Source organism: Accipiter gentilis, chromosome 9 (assembly GCF_929443795.1).
Source record: "Accipiter gentilis chromosome 9, bAccGen1.1, whole genome shotgun sequence".
Classification (NCBI taxonomy): domain Eukaryota; kingdom Metazoa; phylum Chordata; class Aves; order Accipitriformes; family Accipitridae; genus Astur; species Astur gentilis.
The window spans coordinates 10,716,597-10,740,266 of record NC_064888.1 but is presented as its reverse complement, the minus strand read 5'-3'; the positions used below and the strand labels follow the sequence as shown (position 1 = coordinate 10,740,266).

General features: G+C 40.8%; 1 long non-coding RNA gene across 20 annotated transcripts in view; it reads right to left on the bottom strand.

Annotated features, from left to right (window-relative positions):
* LOC126042508 (uncharacterized) overlaps nucleotides 1–23,670 on the bottom strand; it is a 134,467-nt gene that overhangs the window by 30,486 nt on the left and 80,311 nt on the right. For 15 of the 20 annotated variants that reach the window (XR_007507195.1, XR_007507180.1, XR_007507192.1 and 12 more), the window contains 3 exons: nucleotides 14,666–14,847; nucleotides 14,217–14,333; nucleotides 12,887–12,990 (listed from right to left, as the gene is read on the bottom strand). The exons of 1 other annotated variant lie outside the window; for it this stretch is intronic. This is a non-coding gene — a long non-coding RNA (uncharacterized LOC126042508). Of the gene's footprint in view, nucleotides 1–8,849; nucleotides 8,962–12,886; nucleotides 12,991–14,216; nucleotides 14,334–14,665; nucleotides 14,848–23,670 lie in introns of those variants that run through there. 4 more of the 20 variants (XR_007507191.1, XR_007507189.1, XR_007507193.1 and 1 more) reach the window with 3 other exon arrangements.

Sequence of the window (23,670 nt, the reverse complement as noted above, 5' to 3'; positions counted from 1 at the left end):
CATTACTCCTGAAAGAGCATAGGCATAGTTTTGTTGCCTCTCTAGTAAGACAGGTTTAATCATGTAAGTGATGCTGATACAGAACTCTCCTGGAGAGCAGGACTGAGAGTCCCTGCTGCCACATCAGGCTGTTGCTCCTTGCTAAAAAGACAGACAATGAGTTGATTTGGATTACAAACTTGCTTTTGCTCTTACTTCCCAGGGACTCTATTTATAGAGGAAATTTGGACTCTATTCTCTCCTCTATGTAACCTAAAAAGTTTCCAGTGCTTCAATATCACAGTTCATCATTTGTGTGTGTAAGAAAAGGGAGTGGAGATGGGAGAATGAACTAGCCTTTCCCTCCAATATCTTTCAAGGTTATTCAAATAAGATCACAGGAACAAGAAGAAACATCTTGAAAACATGTATGCCATTAAATGAACCCCCAGGTTTCATTATGCAGTCTACATCTGACTCAGCACCATTTCCTTTTGATAACTTCCTTGCTATCTGAAAAAACCCCAACTGTATTATTCTGCAAAAAAATAATACGAAATATAATACATTTTGTCCAGTAAACATGCAGAACAAAAGCCTCTTTGCAACAGCACCGCTGTTTTCCAAGTCTGAAACACAGCTGAAGGATCTTTATCATTCTATCTTGTAGTGTTTGCACCTGTGAGAAGCATAACCTAGATAAAAAGGAAGTGATAATGTTACAGAAACCTGCTGATGGAAGAGCAGCTCCTCTGACAGCTAATTTGTTCCACGTGGCTCAATCATTATTCCTTATTTCTCTGCTGCAAGATTTATTAACCATTGTATCACAGTTTGACAATTAAACTGATAAATAGAAGTCAAACATTTTACTTGCACAACAGAAAAAAATTCCAAACAGATTCTGTGATGCTGTTTATTTCAACACATAGTTCACAATTTCATTTATATTTTCTGAAACTCAGTTCTCATAGGCAGTATTTCTGTATTTCCTGCTGTATCATATTCTCCCTCATCCAGGCACAGATGAGTAACCACACCTGATGTTTATACGATTCTCTGAGTAACATTTCTTATATAAGGCAATGCTCAGGTTTTGTTAGTACCTCCGAATAGTGTAAGGAAAGGTTCTCCCTTCCTCAGGTACTAGGTAAAATGGCACATAAAAAGTTTTAGAGATATGCTTTCACCAGCAAGAAACATATCTCTGCTACATAGCTAGGCTTTCTCCCTGTCAAACTATAGCATATCAATTTGCAGACTATTTTAAAATACTAGGGCAATTAAATCTGGGTGGAAAATACCTCTTCCATCTTGCATAAAGGTTAAAGTTTCGAAAAGTTGTCAAATCCTGAAACATGCTGAAACATGAGTATCTCAAAAAAGGGTTTGAACTCAATATACAAAGATAAGAAAATATGTTTCTGGGTCAATCAAAGTATTTTGGACTCCTTATGTTTGTGTGTTTCTTTCCCACTTTTGACAAGCTTTGCCTTTGTTTTTAAACTATTATTGGCTGGCATCTCAAAACTAAGGGAAACTGCAGATCTGAAACTCAGAAATGTTTGGTTTAGAAAATATCCAAACTATGATTTCTATAAAACTTTATCAGAAATGTAAGTGGAAAAAACTCCAAACTGGCCAAAATAAAAAGTCTCTTCAAAAAGTGATAAGTTCAAAAAAAACCCAACAACCCAAATGCTACCATTTCCCAGTTAATGGAAAAAGGTTCCCCTAAAAAGCTCCATGCCAATACTACATCTAAGAAAAGGTTTTGTTCTTCCCTCAGTTTCCCAGTGATAAAGCCTGTCACGTTGTTATTGATGCATCTTAGAATATAGCATGAGCTAACAGAGAGTATGGGATGTATTATACTCAGACCTAATCTTGAGAGTATTTCCTCACAGAGAACCTATCCAGAAGATAGACACCTCCCCAGGATCCTTCCTTGAGCAATAGAGTGTTTTCCTCTGCTGGTGGAGAGGTTTCCAGGAGCTGTAATTCACTCCAGCTCTTACGCCCTGGCTCCCAATCCCTTGAGGACCGTTGCTCACCCTAACAGATATGCCCCCCCTCCTGCTGCTGACTCCAGCAGCAACTTCTTGGAATAAGAGAAGACAACTCAGGTCTCCATACTGAGAAATCATGTGCATGCAGAGATGCTCAAACCCTCATCCATCCACCAGAGACGTAAAACACCTTGACTTAGTGGAGAGAGTGACTGTCCTGGTTTTCATCTGGGATAGAGTTAATTTTCTTTCTAGTAGCTGGTATAGTGTTATGTCTTGGATTCAGCATCAGTTATCAACAATTACATGCTGATGTTTTCAGTTATTGCTAAGTAGTGTTTTATACTAAGTCAAGGATTTCTTTTCAGCTTCTCATGCCCAGCCAGCAAGAAGGCTGGCGGGGCACAAGAAGCTGGGAGGGGACAGAGCCAGGGCAGCTGGCCCAAACTGGCCAAAGGGGTATTCCATACCATGGGACATCATCCCCAGTATATAAACTGGGGCAAGTTGGCCTGGGGGGGGATCGCTGCTGGGGAACTAACTGGGCATCTGTTGGCGAGTGGCGAGCAATTGCATTGTGCATTGCTTGTTTTGTATATTTCAAACCTTTTATTACTATTGTCATTTTATTATTGTTATTATTATCATTATTAGTTTCTTCCTTTCTGTTCTATTAAACTGTTCTTATCTCAACCCACGAGTTTTACGTTTTTCCTTCCAATTCTCTCCCCCATCCTACTGGGTGGGGGGCAGTGAGTGAGCAGCTGCGTGGTGCTTAGTTGCTGGCTGGGGTTAAACCATAACAGTGACACAAGTACCTGGGCTCCTTTCCATGACCAGGAGAAAACTAAGCCTGGATCAATGAGGAACAATTTATGTGTCTCTGTTTATGGATAAAATGCTCTGAGAACATTTATTTCTACTTCTTTTGAATTAATAAAAGCTCTGATATAATTGTCCTTGGGAGTGAGGTAAAGGAGGGGGAATAACAGATGTAAAGAATCATATTGACACTGCAATGTAATATATGTACAGGAATACAAGGGCTGTTGGTTTGCCTTTATAGCTTCCTTATCTCTGTGCTTCATGATATTTTGGTGCTAAATACCACTCCTTTTTCATTATGACAGTGCATGCCACCTGGTGATTGATCTGGTGCTGAAAGCTACTCACACAAGAAATACTCCTCCTTGTGAAAAAGCCATTACAGCATGCTTACTAGATAATACCTAGTAAGAAACTCTTTCCAGATGCAGAATGCAGTTCCTGTAGGGGTTAAAAATATTCAGCAAGTTGCCATTTCTCTGTCTAGCACCTACATAAAAATAAGAAAATGAATATATTCTACCCAGAACTACTACTGTGCAGATGATCCATCATCACTTTAGCAGCAATCACAGAGAAAATGAATGGTGCCATTTAATGAGTAACATTATGGCTTCTTGCAGCTCCAGATTACTTCTTGGAGGCATCTCAAGAAGATAGAGGCTGAGACTGATCTTTCAATTGAAAGAACTTGACTAATCAAAGTGAAAGTGGACATGGCTACAAGCAAGATAGGAGTGTTAACCTGCTGGAGAATATCTGTGGAATGGGTGTACACAATTCACTGCTCAAAGCAGAAATATGTACATGCGACAAACCTTCAGATAAGTAAGTCACAGCAGTCCAGACTGAAGTCCACCAGTCTTTCTTCCCTATGGCCTAAATTGGTTTGTTGCTAAGAGATCTGCAAGTCACTGTGTTTTTATGTACACTTCAGAAGAATCACAGATCTGACAGGTTTTGAGATCGAACACCGAACAGTTTAGATCATCCTCCACACAAGTCAACAGAGCTCTGCCAGACAGTCAGTGCAAGGTTGTGCCAAAGGCTTTCCCACCTTTTGAGGACATCTAAATTAACTTGCAGAAAGATTAATCTTGTTGACAGGCAAATTCTGTGACTGGAAAACGACTGGCAATTTAACTTCCCAGGTTGTGATCCTTCTAAAGACCACAAAACACAGGAGAGAAAATCATGTTTAGAAATTTGTTCAATAGTGGCCTGAATCAGAAATACCTCTGCAGATCAAGAGCTGATAGCTCCAAACCCTGAAGAAGTCTTAAAGGTGAGTTCCTAGTCGTACTACCACTTGCTGACATTGACATAACAGAAAATTATTGATGTAAATTGTGTATGGGATGAATATATTTAAGTGCCTTTGTTGCATCTATGGAAATCCTGATGTCATCAGAAGAGTTGGAAAGGTCAAAGACATATTTTCTGGGATTTTGCAGGCGGCAAGTATTTTCCTAACCCCTGACACAAGTTGCAACAGGCCTCATGACTCACCTAGCTAATTTCCTAAGGTGGTGTCTTGACACTTCATTCAGTGTCTGTTCTAAAATAGGCTTCCATTGGGGGTCATAAGAACCTGTACAGCCTGGCTTACAGGAACTTGTGGCGTCCTGCAAGAGGTATAAGAGCATCTGCTCTTTCAATCAGGGCCACAGTCAGTAGCAACTAAACAAGCAAAACAAAAAGAAAGAAAACAAGAGTGAAGCTAGAGGACAAGCTACGAATATCAAACTAAAGCTTCAAAAACACAGTTGGGAAAAAGAAGGAATAAATTTATTTTGGGAATCTATTCTGGCATCATGCTGTATGAAGCACCATAAGTTTCTTCTCTCAGGGTCCCACAATACTAGGACTTTGGTTCTTTTAATTTTAACTTAGTAGTTTTAGTAGGTCCTGAGAACATATTTTTTTCATTGGTTTCTCTGGTACTGTCTCAGGGGCAAAGACCCTGCCACTCTTTGATTGAAATTCATTATATGCATCTCTCTTCATGGTAGTTCACTTCCGTAGATGGGGAATTGTAGAGCTACTCTGACTTGTCTCCGGGGACACACAATAGTGGATGGAAATAACACCCAGGCTTCATAAAATTTCTTAGTACAGTTCCTTTTTGCTTGAGGTAATGCAAGAATCAATAAAACGTGAGCAGCTGGTGTGAAAACCTCTCATTTGTTGTTGTGTACCAGTTCTTTTGGATTTTCAGTCCACTATGAAGGTAGAAATAATTGAGGGAAGCCATTTGAAGCCTACGCTGGAAAAAAAATTGCAATTTGGCACAGAAGTACCAAGCCTCTGAGAGAAACAAAATTTCTAAACCAGACTAGTTGGGAGCCACATATTCCAAACAATTATAACCAAATACAGGGGTCCAACCATTCATAAATTATTTCCAACATTAATCAAACATTTTAAGTCGTGCTTCATACTTTCTCCAAGACTAAAATGCAGTTTCCGTGGGTAGGAAAAAAACCACTAGTTTTGCCATGAAAATGACAACGTTTTCCTACTTTTCCTAAGATGAAAATATTAAATTTTGCAAAAAAATAAATAAATCTGGCAAGAACAAAGTTTCCTCATGCATCAACTCCACAAAGCTTTTCAATTTTGCAGGTTTAGAACTTGGGACTTGCAAAGAGGAAATGAGTCCAGTGCTCAGCAGAGACTGCTTTAGATGTTCTTGCTTTTGGATATTCTGCTGCTACAGAGAGTTAAACAAACCTGTGACAAAAGCATTTGGCCTTATGATATAAAAAGAGGATGAATTTTTAAGACAAGTTATTAACCTTTTCCTGCAACAAATGTGACAAAAGTGCAAAGCTCCCTTTTTGCAGCAGAACTGTGGAAGATGAATCATTTGTACACTTTGTAAAGTTGGAATATGTTTGATGAAATGTTTGGTCAATGAAGTCAGATGATGGTTTAAACCCAAACCTGTGTTTAAGGGGAAGTTCTGCCCTATGTCCCAGACACTACTATTTGCAGCAGTTGTTACATGCTAGCTGAAACTTAATCTTACAACATGACAACAGATTATTAATCTTCAGCTGGAACATCTCCCTGGATCCTCTACGGCAGGGCCCAGCTAGTGTCGCTGTCTCTGAGGGGGCAAAGGTGAGTGGGATCAACAGAACCCTCCAGACCCAATGAAAGTCTCTTATCCCCCAAAAGTGCTATGTATGGTGTCATGAGATGAACGTGAACATTACAAGTTTTAAATCTATCAATCAAACTTAAATCCCTCTAATTCTGTTTACCAATGCTAGCTTGGTCCTCCCTTCCCGGAGATAACAGCATCCCATGTTTAACCTGGAAGCATTCAAACTGCAATGGCAATCCCTTTCACACCACTGCAGAGGGAAAAAAATGAGCCACAGTCTTAGGCAGTTCTCACCCTCAGCTTCTTCTTTGCCACAACTCTGAGGAAAGAAAACCTTAAATAACTGCTTCTTCTCAGTGCTGCTAGATGTTTTCATTCTTTGTTCTCTCACAAGGGTGAATAACACAGACTGTGAGCTCAGAGAGCAAGCAGGGAAGGGGGTTACTCTACTGAGAGTTTCCTCTGTTTCCTGAAGAAGGCAGGCATGTATTTTCTCGGGTTTAGCTGAGACACGGTGTCAGCTGCCACTCTCTTCATTGGCCCAGCACCTCCATCATTTATTTTGCTGGCAGTATCAGCTCCCGAGGGAAAGGTTTGCTATTACATATACTGAGGGGTTGTAATTTCCCCTGAACTTGATGATTATAGGGCTTCAGCATTTCTGAAAATATGCATATTTTGCCAGATCTTGCCTAACAAAATTTCTTTGAATGTTAACTGAGACTTCATACCAAACCAAACTGTTCTACTTTGTTTATTGCTTTTGTAAGACAGTTTTGGATTGGGTTTTTGACATTTGACAAAAATGACTCTTTAAATTACGGTCTTATATTTGTACTATTCTTGTAACAGTAAATTTGCAAAATGCAATATATAAACCAGAATGGCATGTTCACAGTTGTTGTTGAAAACTTGGAATAAAAGAGAAACATTCTGAGCTGGGAAAGCAAAATCAGAATTCTAAGGTGCGTCTCAGTATCTCCATAACCACATTTGGGCATGATAATAAAGGTTGATACATTCTTTGATACTTGATGCTTCTCCCCAGTGACGTAAAGCAGAAAATTCATGACATTTTGCTAATTAATTTGAATGCTTCATTTAATAACATGAGTAACCAAAACACAGGCATGTAATTAATATTCTATAAGCATTCAATATATGAAAATGACTGAAAGTGTTTCCAAGCAAATTTAAAGGCAAAGGTTTGTTTGTTATAGCCTAGATACTAAGACTGTATTATACAACTGTACTGGTGCATTTTGTATTAATACTTTGGTCCAGAAAACCCTGATCCAGGCAGGAGTCCTAGCGTTGTGACCAGCAGCACCATTGTGACCCCCTTCAAGACATGACACTGTATTTGGACAACTTGTAAGGGACTATATGACTGAAAGAACAGATTTTTATCAATATATATGTTTCGTATGAACTTTAATTTGCCTGTTTTCAATTAGCTTGTTTATTTTACGAAGCATACTAATTTAAAATTGTGGTTTAGACACACTCAAATAGCATTTGCTAATTAGTAAATTAGAACCTGGCAAATCACATGCAAATCACTGATTTATATACACAATGTGAACCTTCTTGGCTCCATTTTTCCAGCAGCATTATTTAACTCAGGAGGTCTGAAAAAACACAGGATGTAAACCTAAACCTCCCTTCACAGCATAGTTGGGGTAGGGAGTTGCTTGCTTGGTCAGTTGTTTAAACAATTATTTGAGCCACTTTTTGCTCAAGTCAAAATGATTGCATGTTAGGAGAAAAATATTTTCCTATCGCACCAGTCCAGTAAAAAATTACGACAGATAACATGATAAATCCATCAACATTCAGACTTCTGTAGAGGAAGACAGAGGCAGACTCATCAGCCTTGACCTAGCTGGCGCTGCCTCAGCTGTAAGTCACTTTACCTCACTGAAATACACCGATGAATCTAGGGCAGATTTCAGCAGTTGCTTTGTCCTTAAATACGAACACTACTTGTCCTTACAAACATGGTCAGTGTGTTTCCATCTTCAAAATGCATTGTGTTTAACAAATGCTAGGCACAAACAAGCACTAAATTTGGAATTGTCTTTTCACCTTTTTATGAGATACGTATCTAAAAATTTAGGTAGTGCAGCAAGAACATCCTTTTTAGCTCTTCACTTATGCCCATGGGAAGTGGGAATAAAGTACAACCAAATCACATTTGTCCCCTATGTATTACGGACCTATCCATAAAGAACAGAAAGTTTCCTAAGTTTACTGTAGACTTCTAAGGTTAACACCGGTGGGATTTGAACTTGCGGTTGCAGGAAGAACGTGTTACAGGTCTTCGATGTGTCAGACAGTCATTTGCTATCCTAATGTTTCAGCATGTCACACCTGACTGTAGTGGGGGGGTTACGCGTGAGAAACATCCCTGACTTCCTACACAGGAGACAAAGCTACTTTTACTGAGCAGCGCTCAGGGCAGCAAAAGCACTGGTACTTCCCGCATAAAGGGTGGGTCTCAGCGACAGGCCAGCTTTGAGCAACCTTACACTGACCTGTGTGATACCCAAGTCTGGAGAACAGCCCACTACGTACTGCATGTACCCAGATGAATCTCTCTATAGAGTCCCTCCGTTACAACAACGAGATGCCCATTGACTCTAATGGACTCTTTGGCATCTAACTCCGATGTGGACTTTTACACGGTGCACATCAAAAGTCAGAGGTCATGAACCCCACCAAGCATGTGTGCACTCTCCAGCTAGAGCATCCCTCACTGCCTGCCTACGAGTACGGGCGCCGACTCCATTTAGTGTTCGCTGTCTTCTTCCCCTGGGGAGCAACCTCACCTCGCTCAACTCCCGCCCCTGTAGAATAGCTGGCCACAGCTCCAGAAGAGCCCTTAGGGCCCCACTACTATGAATATGGCCCGGGCAAGGTACCTGGCCTTGAGGGCTTGGTGTGCAGTCAGGCACTGCTGCTATGAGTGTTGACGTACATTGTGAGGTTTGAGCCAATCTCTTCATCCGTAAAGATACATGTTCAGCTATTGGTCTGAAAAAACAGTGGAAATGGGATCAGGGATTTCAGAGAAGACCACCCCTATGCCTTATTCTGAAATTAAAAAAAAACAACCATTAAATATTTCTCCAGTTTGGAAATGCAGTATTTATTCAAATCAATAAATCAAAGACTCGTTTCTAGTTATACCTCTGTTGAAGACTGGGACAAAGAATGTTTCAAATTTCAGTATGATTATTTTACTTTTTCCAATGACTTCTGCAACAGCCATCATGTATCTTTTTTAAGGATAGGGAACGGCTGGCAAATAGAGGGAAATATTTCTAAGAGCTGTGTGGCAATTTAAGGTATCACATTTGCTTGCAAGAAGGCTACTCCCTTTTTACAGTCTCAGGCAAACCAAATGTAAGCCAATCAATTCATTTTTTAATTGCTCACGTGTTACTCACACATGGATAAGTTCTCTCATGAGAATCCACTGAGCTTTTAGTTCTAAAATACACAAGATACAGGACTCACATTTAGCCTCAAGCCCTTTCCCTCAATGGTTGTCAAAATAAAGTATAAAGGAATTTCTCCTGAAATTGACTGTGTTTCAGAGAAAGTTAAGACATTTCACACTACAGAAAGAAGCTAACCTTGGAAAATTCCCTTGGTTCAGGATAAGAGAGGCCAGTTTCCCTTCCTTTTAGAAACTTTGACTGTCTAAAAGGAGACTAGGTCATGTTCAATTGTGCATATTATTTTAACAGATTGTCTTCGCAGCAGGAGGGATCTTCTTATTTTTAAAATAAATTCTTAACAGCTTCAATTGTGGCCACCTACAGACCAGATTTCATGCAAAATCAAGAGTCCCTATTTGAAAGGGGGAAAAAGGGAAACGAGAAAAAAGCGAGCTGTGAAGAGAAAAAACTACGTCAGTAACTAACTGTAAGATGTAGGGATCAAAACATGCTATTACTTTACAAAGGAAACAAAACAAAACAAAAGACGAGCTGATAAAAGGAAAGTGAATTACTTGTATGGTCTTTTCAAATACACAGCAAATACGTTTTCTAAAAGGCCTGCCTGCTGCTGGGACTCCCTGCAGTACAAGGAGTCTTCCTCAATGTAGCTACGATTTTAAAAGAATTGGGGATGTTCCCCCATACAAGGTGGGAGTGCAGATCTTTTCTTCTCTTACCAAAGCAGAAAGAAACACCGGTACTTTTGAAAATTTGTGGAATATGATGCAGCTGAGCTAAACACTCTGAAAAACCCTGAGTGAAATTTTAGGCACTGATTCTACATGTCATGCCCTTCTGCCCAAATCTTGTGGGTCCTACCAAAGTCAGTGTCCTGGTTTCAGCTGGGATAGAGCTAACTGTCTTCCTAGTAGCTGGTACAGTGCTGTGTTTTGAGTTCAGTGTGAGAAGAATGTTGATAACACTGATGTTTTCAGTTGTTGCTCAGTAGTGTTTAGACTATAGTCAAGGATGTTTCAGCTTCTCATGCCCAGCCAGGGCACAAGAAGTTGGCACAGGACACAACCAGGGCACCTGACCCAAACTGGCCAACGGTGTATTCCATACCATGGGACGTCCCGTCTAGTTTAGGAACTGGGAAGTGGGGGGGGCAGGGAATCGCTGATCAGGGACTGGCGGGGTGTCGGTCGGCGGGTGGTGAGCAATTGCCCTGTGCATCATTTGTACATTCCAATCCTTTTGTTACTACTGTTGCCATTTTATTAGTGTTATCATTATTATTGTTAGTTTCTTCTTTCCTGTTCTATTAAACCGTTCTTATCTTAACCCAGGAGTTTTACTTTTTTTCCCCGATTTCCTCCCCCATCCCACTGGATGGGGGAAGTGAGTGAGCGGCTGCGTGGTGCTTAGTTGCTGGCTGGGGTTAAACCACGACAGTCAGGGGTGGTTGTACACATACCTCAACTTTTCTAGGACTGAGGCCTTACTGAAATGCAAACCTGTCTCTGCTGCACGTGTCACTTCAGCATTTTAGCTCAGTCCTTAAAAGGGAACATCCAAATCATCAGGAAAATTTATGTCAGATAATGTAATCTAAAACCTGGATTAAACTACTTCAAAGAAACAGATTATCTTTCAGTCAAATGTGTGAGGGCAGGCACTGACAGCTGGCAGAATTTGACACATGGGCTATAAGCCGACAGAAAAAGGTGAGACTTCTTCTTTTGGTAGTTGAGTGAATTCAAATGGTGCCAAACCCCCCCCAACCCTACAGGTACCACTATTGCCTTTTAGCATCCAGGAATGCACACAACACAAGCTCTGGCAGTTTACAGGCAAATGTGGTGCAGGAGGCAGCCCAAAACTCTTCTGCTCACCAGCTCCTTAAATTAGATGAGCCTCAAAGAAAGCACACAAGGGTATGACAAGAGTACTCTGCACATGAGCTGTCAGTGCCATCTAGTTTGAATGCAGTGATCAAGGACCTTCAAACAAGTGAAGATGTCTTTCCATGAAAGGAATAAAGAGATTGAAGATATTTTGATAAACAGAAAAAACAAAGCTTTCACATACAAAATTACTTCAGTGTGGAAGATGAGTTGGGGGATTTTTTTCCTAGTTTGATCTGGTTTTCATCTAAACAAGCTAATGGCACTACCTATATCTGTATGTTGTTGGGAAAAAAACTCTTTAGAGTGTTCTATGACATGTCGACTTAAGAAGCGCAGTTACATGAAAAGACCCGCAAGTAATTTTGCATTTTAGGTGACCAACTGAATCCTCACTCTTTGAATCAACTCTTTGAATCAGTAATCAGGAAAAAACTAGCATTGACTTTACTGTCTTTTTATTTCTAAAAAAAGGAGTTGAACGGCACAGAGAAACAGCCCACATGAAACACATGAATAGCATAATGACAAACAACATATGAGCCAGCAGAGTACGGAATGGCAGTATAAAAGCTAGATAACCCTGTATAGCACATTCTACCAAAGGGAGAAAGTAGCATGATGAAAGAATAAAGGAGAAAAGAGGAGAAACAATGATCACAAAATATTAATCGTTTGAAACCCTAGCGTGCCTAGGTGAAGAAAGGTAAAGTTGGCCATATTTTCAGGAACAGGTTTGTTCAGCAAGGTGGAAGGCATTTTGGATGGTCTCATGAAGAAAAATCTGATTTTCTTCTAACATTGGAGTTCAAAATGCCACATTTCTTCAACTTTCCTTTTCCTATCACCTCTACATAGTTCCCCGTGCTTTGCAACACCATCTCTGTTTTGTGCGTTTCATGCAGTAATAGCCTATGTGGCTTTAAAAAAAGGCAGAAAACCCACCACTTTCCCAAAGCAGCTTCCTGCTGGGGGATGTACTTCTGGGTACAGATAGAGATCAGCTCTGGGCACTCAGCACACTGAATGCTGCAACCAGCACCGCAACGCAGCAGAACAGAGATCACCGCTATTTCCACCCATGTGAAATAAACACTGAGTTTTGAACAAGATCGTACTCCACTTCACTCACATTTGAAGAAATCAATACAGGAACTACCAGCTGATCAATACATATGAAAGAGACTGGTTTTGATTTGTTATTTGGCGGTACTATATAAACCAGGGCAAAGCGGTACCCTGCACCTCCCACCCTAACAATCACTGACAAGTGCCAGAAATCCATTATGGGCATTGTGCATTATGTGACAGCCCGTGGGCCCGCTGTCTGCCTCCTCGCTCTGCCAGCAGTACCCATGCCCCAAGCAGAACGCAGGAGCAGATACTTCTGTCAGGCCACCTCCACTTAGCATTGGAGCTCTTCTAGGGTGCCCCACTGTTCCCTGACCAATGCAGGTAAATTGGGGACACTGATAAGATAAATTACTGTGAATATTTCTTCAGTGGTCAGGAGTCTGATGGTCAAAGGGCACAGTGGTGTTGGGCCTACAACTCCTATGGATTTCAAGGTGTCCAATGTTCTGGTGGTAGAAAGGTTGAATTTACCTGCTATTGAGATCCAAGAGAATCTATCATCACCGCAGTTCACCCCAGGTGCAGGGCACTGCGGCACTGGCCATCTCTGTGCTGAGCACTTGTAGTCCGCGGAGCTAAGAGAGACAGAGTAGAAGAAAGGGAAATAATTATATTCATCATCAAGAAGGGGTCCCTGGGGACCTGATTCATACATTAAATCATCCACGCACTTGTTTCCTGAATCTGGAAATCAAAGGTCCAGATTTGCAAACCTTTGGGTGTCACAGTACTGAGCACACCTTCTCACTGAGCAAGTAGTCTAGGGGAGCCCTGAGTCAGCTACCTAGAATGTGTGTGCTCCAGACAAGGAGAACTAAATCTGCAATATCCCAGAAAGCCCCTATATAGCCTAGGAAAAAAATCATGACTACCTGACAAGCCCCCTTCAAGAAAGATTCTGCTCTGATCTGAGCAATGTCATCCTAGGTCTAAAGTGGTATCTGCATGTAATTGGACCCAGATAGTTGCCTCCAGGCTCTTCCCCTGACTGCCATAATCTCAGAGTCGAACCACAGAAGCCAGCTAATAAGCTGGGAGCCGCTGAGCGGGGAGACATCTCTCTGAGCTAGCAGGGAACCCTGAGGACAAACCTGAAATCTCATTCTTTCCAGAAATTAAAGCTAGAGGAATATACCTGTCTTTGAGGAGTGTTGCCCCTGTTCCCTCTCCTCAAAACCACTTCCTTTAACCAACTTCTTCAAAGCCAAGTAAAAACCTCTGCTTCCTTTCTTTCAAAAAGCATCACTATCTTCATCTTCGGTATCTGAGTGTTTAAAGCACTCACAGAAAATACAGTGAAAGTGTAATATACTGTCTCTGCTTTATAGGTTCACATCTGTGTACTAAATCTTTTAAGTGACTACCGTAACAGAGGCTACCCTTATCCTTAGATGCAGGGCTGAGGGACTTTTGCTGGCAAGCGTCACCTCCCGGCAGGAATGGGATGCTCGCACTGGGATCCTTAGCCTTTGACACAAACCCTCTCAGTATGGGCAGTTTAGTCGGCTGAGCCCTTTGTCTCAAATAAGACACTCAACCTGAAGACAGACTCAGTTGACTAAATAGTCCTATATGCTGAAAGAAAAAAGCTTGTCTAACATCTACAGTTTTTAAAATAGTGAATGAATGGAGAGAGGCGGAAACAATAAGGTTTTCTGAAACCATGGCAGGATCTGCTTGACCAAATTTGAAAATTACAGTTTGGAAATAAACTGGATGCTCTAGAGATTTTCTCCCCCCCCCCCTCCCCCCCCCCCCGGGAAAAAACCACCAGGGTGTTTTAAGACAGTGTTTTGTAAACCTTGCATAGAGCCAGCCGCAGTCTATCATATCAAGTTCTTCTGGATTGATTCTCCTGGAAAGGTTTCATCAGCTTACAAGCAGCTAGGTTGTAGTTTCATTTCCCCTTAGGATTCTGCTGTATGTCAAAGTAAGAAATTGAGACTAAACAAGAAAACGTGGAGTAAAGTTTAAGTACCTCTACTGTGAAAGCTGTTAAATGAGAAACAGGCATTGCAGACTACAAGTGTCAATTAGGTACTGGTTCCACTGGGAAATGACATTTTCACATTGTTTCTGCCTTCTGGCTTGCTGTTGACAAATCTGGGCTTAGAAAAGTTATCCTCTAGTTACATGTATTCCTGACATCTTTCCTTTGCAGGCCTGTCAGCATGGACATTTCACAGCTGAACTAATTTTCCTCTCTCATTTTAAATTAATAAAAAAATTCAAACACTATAATAAAGATACCTGATTGCCTTCTTACATACTGCAAATCCGGGGTACTCAGTTGTCAGAATGGCGTAGTGATTTCAGAAATCTCTGGCTTTTGGCACCCAAATGTAAGTATTTCAGTGAGATCTGATCTGTGATTGACAGACAGATACAGTGCAGTCCTGAAAGTCTCCCTTACAGATTGTAAATTGCATTGCCTTTGGGGGGGAGAGAGAGAGAAAGAGAGAGAGAGTTGGAATGACTGAAGGCAAAACATCCAGTGAATGCTTTATGAAATCTAGTGTATTCCAAAAACTGAACATAATTTTAGTCTTCCAAAAGTGCTTTCTAGCAGCTTGACTTTCTTAAGAACATAGCCTCTCCTATGTGGGGCATGTAATTGCAGCGGAGAGTGCAATGGTCCTGCCTTGTAGCGATGAAAAGACTAGTAGAGAGTTATCATCCCTGAAAATATTCTGCTGCAAGAGTGGCTTTCGGGACCTGGAGATGCTCTGTTCCAAACCCCACTGAAGACAGACTGTTAAAAGGTTTTGAGCCCAGCGCAAAAGGCTTTGCAACAATAACAAATCAATCCACAGAGAGACCTAGTTTATGAAAAATGGCTGATTGACTCCTGAGTGGCTGAAAAGGTGTAACTGAAATTGAAATTTGGTCTTCTAATTCTGTCTCCATATGTTATTGTAATTCCATCAGTCTCCTTTCACTGCTCGCTCCTGGACTCCTTCAGCCTGAGAGTTCTTTTTTCACTTAACCCCACACTTATATCTGAAATTAGGAAAGAAACCTGTTCTTGCAACATGTGGTGTCCTGCCACTGTGCTTCCTGAAGACCAAAAATACCCTCCCCTGCACCAGCGCCAGGACAATTGGAATGCATTGCCATCAACACAACAGTGGATGTTTTTGCTGCATCTGCATTCCACATGGACTGTGAATTTGACAAGCTCCCATAATAATGGAAAACATTTCTGACAACTTTCAGAGCTAATATATTCTGATCCCTACAGAGCAAATTTTGAAAAAGAAAAGTGTATCAGTTTACAGCTCAGGATTGGTTAAGAAAGGCAGAGCTTTCCACAGAGAGGAATATAAAAGTGAAGACACAAAAGCAGAGAAAACTTACTTTCAAAACTTTCAAGCATACATTGTGCCTAAAGGAAAGCTAGCATTTCCCCTTTGCAAATGCCATGAAATTGCAGGGAAACTTGGAAACATGTAGTTGAATTAGAACCATGAAAGTCTTTGGCAGAGGGCCTGTTCAATTACTGACATGAATTAAAACTTGAGTTTCCCTGCAATGTCTCCCCCACCACCTACTAACAGAGGGAGGACAGGTAAGCCTGACTGAAGTCCTATATATAGCAGTAGCTGTTGAAAAGTAACAAAACACGTGTCGACTCAGAGCTGGCAAGTGGGCCTGGAACCAGAGAAAAGCCATAGAAACTCCCCATGCAGAAGGACTGAAATACACAGATTCAGGGCTGTGCAGGAATGACAGACAGTGCCCTCCAGTAAGGCAGGCTAACACAGGAGTTCCTCTTTTTGCTCTGCAGGGACCATTTCATAAGGAATTTTGGTTTAAGCATCACTGTGGTAAAAATGCAAGCACAGTTCTATAATGGGATTTTTCCACCTAAGTGCTGCCATTGTGCAGAACACAACCAAAATAAACCTTGCAAGAAAATGGAAGTTTAATATACTGTGTGGCACAACATGGCGAGCAGCCTCTCTTTTATGCAGTCAGCAGCCTATGCAGTTTTGTTTGTTTAAATCCTTCAGATAACTGCAATTTCTATGCCACAAGCCCAAGTTTCTGTACTTGTGGACAACCAAAGTGATGCCTTTGCAGTGTGGACAGACACTGATTGGCTAGTGAAAAACTTCCATGACCAAGGTTTTGATTTGGAGTTTGCTCCTTATGTTAATCCAAGATAACTCCAATGCATTTGATCTCCACATGTAGCATTTTGTCCGTGTTTTGGGGGAACAGGAGCTACTGACATTTCTGGGTCTGGTTTGCCCTAACACCACTGAAACTAATTCTTAGTCTGACAATGAAAGCAATTACTGCTTTTTGTCTTATTTCATTATATTTGAAGTTATGTGAAAGGCATCTGCAGTCAGAAGAGGCCTTTATAATACGGGATTCAAACCCAAATGAATACTTTCAGGTAACAGTGTTAATGGAGCTATGGTCAAGCACAGCTTATGCCTATGTTCATATGTTGGAACCAGATGTTCCCACTGTTACATTTAAACCTGACAGCAGGGCATGATAAATTCAATACACAGCTATTCTACACGTTCCTCTCTCAAATTTCAGGCTACCTATTGCAAAAATATCTACAAGGGTCTATTCAGCTAGAAAAGAAGAGATATTATGCTATCTAGAAAGTGGTACAAACCCATAATATTGGAGTTTAATTTTAAGCTGTGAATGCATAGGAGTCCAAAAGAGAGACCTTCCCAAGGTCATCTTTCTCCAGGAGAACATTTCTTTCCCTTGAACTGAACATTCACCAGGCATGAAGAATTCTCAAAAATAGTATTTAAGCCCATGTATAGTTTTAAGTGTGTGCGGAAGTCACTATCACCATTACAGCTGCTCACATTCTTCAGTTGTGCATGGTTTAGTGCTTTGATGGACTTACCTAAATGTCATTGGGCTACAAAGTGGTTCTGTGAAATTGCCTCACCACCCGCCGGTTGTGGTTTTGTTTTGATTTTACACTCATCATCTGAATGAGCAGATGAAAATAAAGAAAGAGGACTTCTCGTAACAAATTGTGTCCTACTAGTGTGCTTGGACAAGACACAAAACATTAGAAACAGTTCAAACGTACTCACCATGTGCTACATACAATCTACAAATTTTGACCTTCAATTAGCACAAGCAGTTCAAATACATTACTTAAAAATTAATCAAGCTGCCAGTCTTAGAAATTTCAGCCCTAATATGAGCTATTGATTCTGGTTTTGTATAACAACTGTCAGCAGTTCATAAATTTTTACTTAAAAGGAGAGAACTGGTAAGGCAGGAAGCATTTACTTCATTTTAGCCACAGTCTCTCCTCTGAACAAAACCAGCCATGTTTTTGAGAATATCATGCCTCCTCCTGTTTTTTGCTACTAAGGCTGTCATTTTTTACTTAGGCAGGCAGGCAAAGAGGGAGCATACAGCCTATTTTGCTACGATGAAAGCCTTGCAAATACAGTAAAGAATTCCCATCAGAAATCTGTGAAAGAAGCACCACAATGCTTGCATTTGAGTGCTACTGCTGGTCGCTCACCCCTCTTCTCTCCTTGCAGGCCTTTGCTCACAAGGCCAGAGGGGTTATTGCTTTCCCGTTCTATTCAATAGAGAGTTGACTTTTTAGGTCAGCTCTTACAAACTATATACTTTGCATGGCGTGAAAATAACATATGAACACAACTACTAATATGATTAGGCTTATCAGTTTCTACCTGCACCTTTGCAAGGCACAGATGTTAAGGCAAGACATACTTCATTGTTCTGATTATTATTGAGCTGCAAATAGTGCACAGAGCCAAAACATTATCTTTCCTCTAAAAATCCTCCAGGGGCTTGTAAAGTCTGCTGAAACCCATGCCAATCTGAATTCAATACACCGCCTCTACCTTACAGGCTTGCCAGACTCATTAGCAAGTTTTTAACTCACCTTATTGTGGCTGTTCTGTGGGATATAAGCAACTTCACACTGCTGGTAAAGTTCTACAAGCAGTCTGATGCTAACTTTGCTTTCCCTATCGATTCTGCTCACTTGGCAACATCGGTTTTTTTTTTTTTTTTTCTTTTCCACATTTCTGTTGTGACGGGGAAGCCACTGCATTTGCATTAGCTCCTTTTTTGTGCCCCAGGATCATCTGTGGAGAAGCAGGCACCATATTGCCAGTTGAGTTACTGAGGTGAATGAAAAGGATCCAGAGAGAGTAACTGATATAGCTGGCTCGTGTATCACATAGAAAGGGTAGCTCAAATACTTATAATGTAAATATGCATGTATGTATATTCATACATAAAATACTTATCAGTAAGAAAAAGCGATAGTATTATTCCTTTCCATGTGAAAAACATTCTTGCTTTATAAAAGAAAGAGATTGTACACAGAGCACATTTAGGCATGGTCACAGCATGTCATAGCTGGCCTCTGGTGGCCCATACCTAATGGATAGCATTCAAGCTGTTCTAGCCTCTGCCAAGGCCAGAACAAAGTCAGTCTCAAATCAGGGAGCCATTAAGTCCCTCTTCACTCTTTTATTTGTAACCATTGAATACTGAGGGCATCTGTGAATTTTGCCTGGAAAACCTTGAAAAGTTTCCTCCAGTTTTGAAAGCAGCCAAATAGGATTGTCATTGACAAAATGCTTCTGGAAAAGGTCCAGCCTATTCTGATGTGTCCCTTTTTACCATTTTCAAGCCTTTTCCAATGGTGTGCAGAGACATGGCAGATGTGAAAGCATCATCGCTTCTCTGTCTAGGGAAGAATATTACCCCATTATCTTTTACAGAGACTAGGTGGACAAGAATGAATGAGTCATGAAAATTCCTAGGACATACTAAATACAAAAGCGCAGCCTGGGCTCTAGGGAATGCAGTCACTGGGCCCTGTGCTCTCCCGTAGCACAGCTCGTCTGTGAATCTATTTGCTACCTTTCAAAAGCTTGCAAGTCTGGCCATTGAACCATTTGAACACCCTGAAGCAACTACAAAATCTTACCAATTGTTTTAAAAGCTGCAGCAAAAATTCAATAGTCTTGATTTGTTGCAAGAAAGCTTCAGCTCCACGAAAACGCCCACTGACCCCAAAGAGAACAGCAATATCCAGCCCTCCCCTCCCTTAGAACACAGTACTGGTACACCACCAGGACCTATGTAAGTATACTTTAAAATATCTCATACCAAACATGAGGAGACAATTAAACAAGGGTTGAACAGGATGAAAAATTCCCTTCCATTTAGAAGAGCTATAATTTTGTCTCTCAAATGGCTAATACAAAGCTTGAAAACATGGTTAGCAGGCTATAAGGAAAAAAATAGGAAAGCCTTTGAAATTCTAAGCTGTTGTTTTAAAATAGCAATGGCCATATCCTACTGATTCATAAACACATAATGCATTCTGGAAATGGGGAGGATTTCGTCTAGGCTCCTTTTTGCCCTTGTGTCTCTGGACAGTCAATTTTCCACCTTTAAATATCGCAAGATGCAATTTGATGCTGTGTTTCCAGATTCCACCCAACCAGTCCACGCACTAGTACCCTCCAAGAGCAGACCTGCAAACGCCTTTCCATACGTGCTATCCTTCTTAATTCCAGAAACACAATCCCAGAAATATATTACCTTTTCATCACCACCAGTCATGTCTCTAGGTGCTCCTACCCCTTCTGCCACCGAAGTTGCAGTTTCATGAAAGGATGCCCATTGTAATATAAAGGAACTGCAGAACTCACATCGCTATTGCCAGATGTCAGGAATTAAAGTGAATAAGCAAGAGCATGCAAGTGAGCATGTGAGAGTCAGGCATGCACTCTGAACACTGTCATAACTTCTCAAAGCTCACCATGCACTTAGGATTGTAAGTAGGCAGCTGGGGTTTTTTCCAGGAAAGGCAGCAAAAGGTCCATGTCAAAAATATTCCACAAAATATTTTCAAGACTGTTTTTGCCAGTGGAATGAAACCTTATATAGTGATGTCAAGTTACTTTTCCAAATTACGTAAAAACATACAGTAGATATAACATATAGAGCAGCTAATCTCAAACCACAGAAAAGGTAGAAAAAGCAGAAAGGTAAGTATACTGTGGCTTAAACACAGAGACATTTGCTGAAACAGGGACTCTGCTGGTGGAGCCATTTTGTCCTAAAGTGACAAGATTTATAGTCGTCCTTCTCTAATGTAAACTCCTTGCAGTTTAGGAGCATACTGTGGCTTTTTGAGCCTATGCATTGTTGCCAGCATACACAGGGTCAGTACCTTCTGCGTCAGGTAGACTAACCCTGAATGCCAAAACCCCAAGGAGGGCTGTCTGCGTAGATGCCAGTTCCTACAAAAAGGAGCTGGCTGGGAGAGACTGAATGCCAGATGGGGCCAACATCTCTCCTTTTCCATTAGGACTTCAATGCTTCTGTCTGTTGCAATGGTTCTCTTCTCTATTTCCTCCCCACTCCTACCTTTACCTGATTAACCCACCTGGGCAAATGAGACCAGATTTTAACAGTTCTTCAATGATAAAATGTCAAGAATATTCAAGAAGATCTTGCTTCCACTGGAATACACTTTAGGAAACCAAGAAGCTTTGCAGAAGAAAATTCTTTCAGCAAAAGGTTTCAATGGCAATTATCAGAATATTCTCTTTCAGTGAGGTCAGGGCTTGTGTTCACTTAACTAATGGTAAATAACACAGGAGAAATATTCCAACTCTCAAAGGAGCTGGATACCCAGGTACTTGGAAACACCACCTACCACCTTTCTGCATCTTTGAAAATGTTCCAATTACCTCTTTGCCAATAATCTTTTGCTTTCCTTTGCTCTTGCTGATCCTTTGGGAGGACTGAAGGGGAAGATTACTAGCTAAGGATAAGATCATTCTTGCTATTTTTTTAGATACCTGCACATTTGTGTAAGTAGTACACCTTTAAATATTTGAAAGCTATTGTGTTGATTTACTTTGTAGAGTAGAAGGCAAAACCCTTCGTCCTGTGCTCAGCTTAGTTTCTATTTTAAATAACTAGCAGTTTCCTTCTACCTTCCCATTGCTGCTTTTTAATATTTAAAGGGAAAAGCAAATTCCCCTTGAGCAACTAAATGTGAAATATAGTTCAAAGAATCTTTATATTGTTACATTATTAATCTAAAATGAAGGGGGTATACATTGAAGTTTACAGCACAGCAGAAATAAAAATTATTTAGGCAGAGATTCACATAGTAGAGGTGTCTGGAGATTACTTTCTTCTTTGAAATTTTGTGAAGCAAGTTATATTGTGATACTTGGACAAATTCCAACCTCCAAAGAAAATAAAGGCAGACAGAATATATATTTTTGAAGTGAGTGACTCTGAAAATTTGCAAATGATGATTTATTATGAACTTTGTATTAAAAAAATGGGGGAAAATGTATTACAGAAGACATGGCACTTCATATGAGTGCTCTTTGAATAAGCACAGGCAGGCCCTTTGTTAAAGACCAATTGATTTTAAATACAGATTTCATACAATGCAAGCACTTAGGATATTTCTCATTTTAAAAAATTAATACAGGAAGCAGAGAGATAGATTTAGAAGTGAACACAACACATGTTTGTAAAATAATTGCAGTTTATTGACCAAAACCATTAAAGGCACTGCAGACAACAGCATTACCTGACAGTCCTCATCGGGTTATTGATTCACTTTTCTCTCCCAAAAGCGCAGTTGCTCAGGCTTTGTTCAGTGTACTGAACACAAGGCAGAAGGCACCTTTTCATTGCCACTGTTCCAGCTGTTATTAGACATCACTCTCCTGTGCTACTTTTGGCAGGAAAGTATTGGTGTAAGGTGCCTGCAATGACCAAGACTAACACTTTCGACTCAGAGGTGTGTTTGCTGTTAGCACAAAGACTACATCTCTGGCCTGAACAAATAGTGAAGTCTTCTCCAGATGCCTGCTTTGCCCTTGTACAGGCATCTTAATTGGTATGAAGGGCTTGCAACAACCTGTATATGCAATGGTGGCATCTTGATACGGCTTGCAAACGAGGAAATCCTAAAGTCTGAGCTTCCTGATGGAACACAATAAATCCACAGACCTCTTCTCACAAAGGAATGAATCCTAATGCTGTGAAAAATCTGAGGGGCACCCAAAGTCAGATGGGGAGTGCATGCTTTGATAAAGCAGCCAGTCTTCACAAAGGAATTCAGTGTGGCAGGAGGGCCAAGCATGCAGAGATCTAAATGCAGATCTGCTTATGGGGACCCAACTCAAATTCATCTGATTCAATTAATATAAAAATCAAAACACAGAACTATAAGAGGTTTTAAGAACCAGGTACCTATTATCATGACAGAAAAGGAGCCCTTTAGCCCTCCCCGCCCTGCCCACACGACCTACAACCGTTACAGCACATGCTTCCAGGTTGCAAAATGTGTGACGATGTGGCGATCACTGCAGGTCCTCTGCTCCGTACCCTTTTCCGCCAGGCAGCGGCTGTTCCTGCTGAGTCTCTTCACAGTGCTCATCGTTTTGGAGCGACATCACAGCCACCTGAGATTCAGAGAAAACTCCCGGGCAGGGATTTTGTGGAAATGAAGCCTCTGCAACTTACTGAAGCTGTTTCAGAAATAGCCCACGGCTTTAGTCCAGTGATTTCTCTGCAGATGGCCACAGATGCTGTAGCCCTTGGAGGAGAATTCAGGGTGTTGCTACTCGTTCTCCTGACACTGTTTGACGGAGGAATTCCCAGAGAAGCACCACGCTTTGTAACTCTGTGCCATAACACAGAATGTATTACCCACAATTAAAAGCATAATTACAGGCACTTGTTCTTCAAATTCTTTTCAGCCATCCAATTGCAGATCAACTGGCAAAAGCATGCCTGGTTTTATTTCAAATTAACTATCAGGAATATAGTCAGACATTGATCTTATTTTCTGCACATATTATCCATGGCATTTCTGTGCTTCTGGAATGGAATTAACCACTTCGTCACATCTTGGTGTGTAAGCTGAGAAAAAGTAGTTTAGGGATCTCTGTCTTCTCTATATGCTGTGAATGATGACATGTGCATACTGAAAGCAGCAATATAACTAGCACAGGCCCCAGACCTACTTTCAGTTGTCTTTTGACAACTTGGTGTCTGCATGAATTTCCTTCAATTCATTCTAAACGGTTGCAGATTATGAAAACACATTAATCACTGTGCTGTACAGTAACTTCAGAATGAAAAGCACTTGTTCCAAGTGGGAAAGTGTATTCATAAAGTAAACCATTTGCCACTCCATCTGATAGATTTTGTTGATTGTGTCA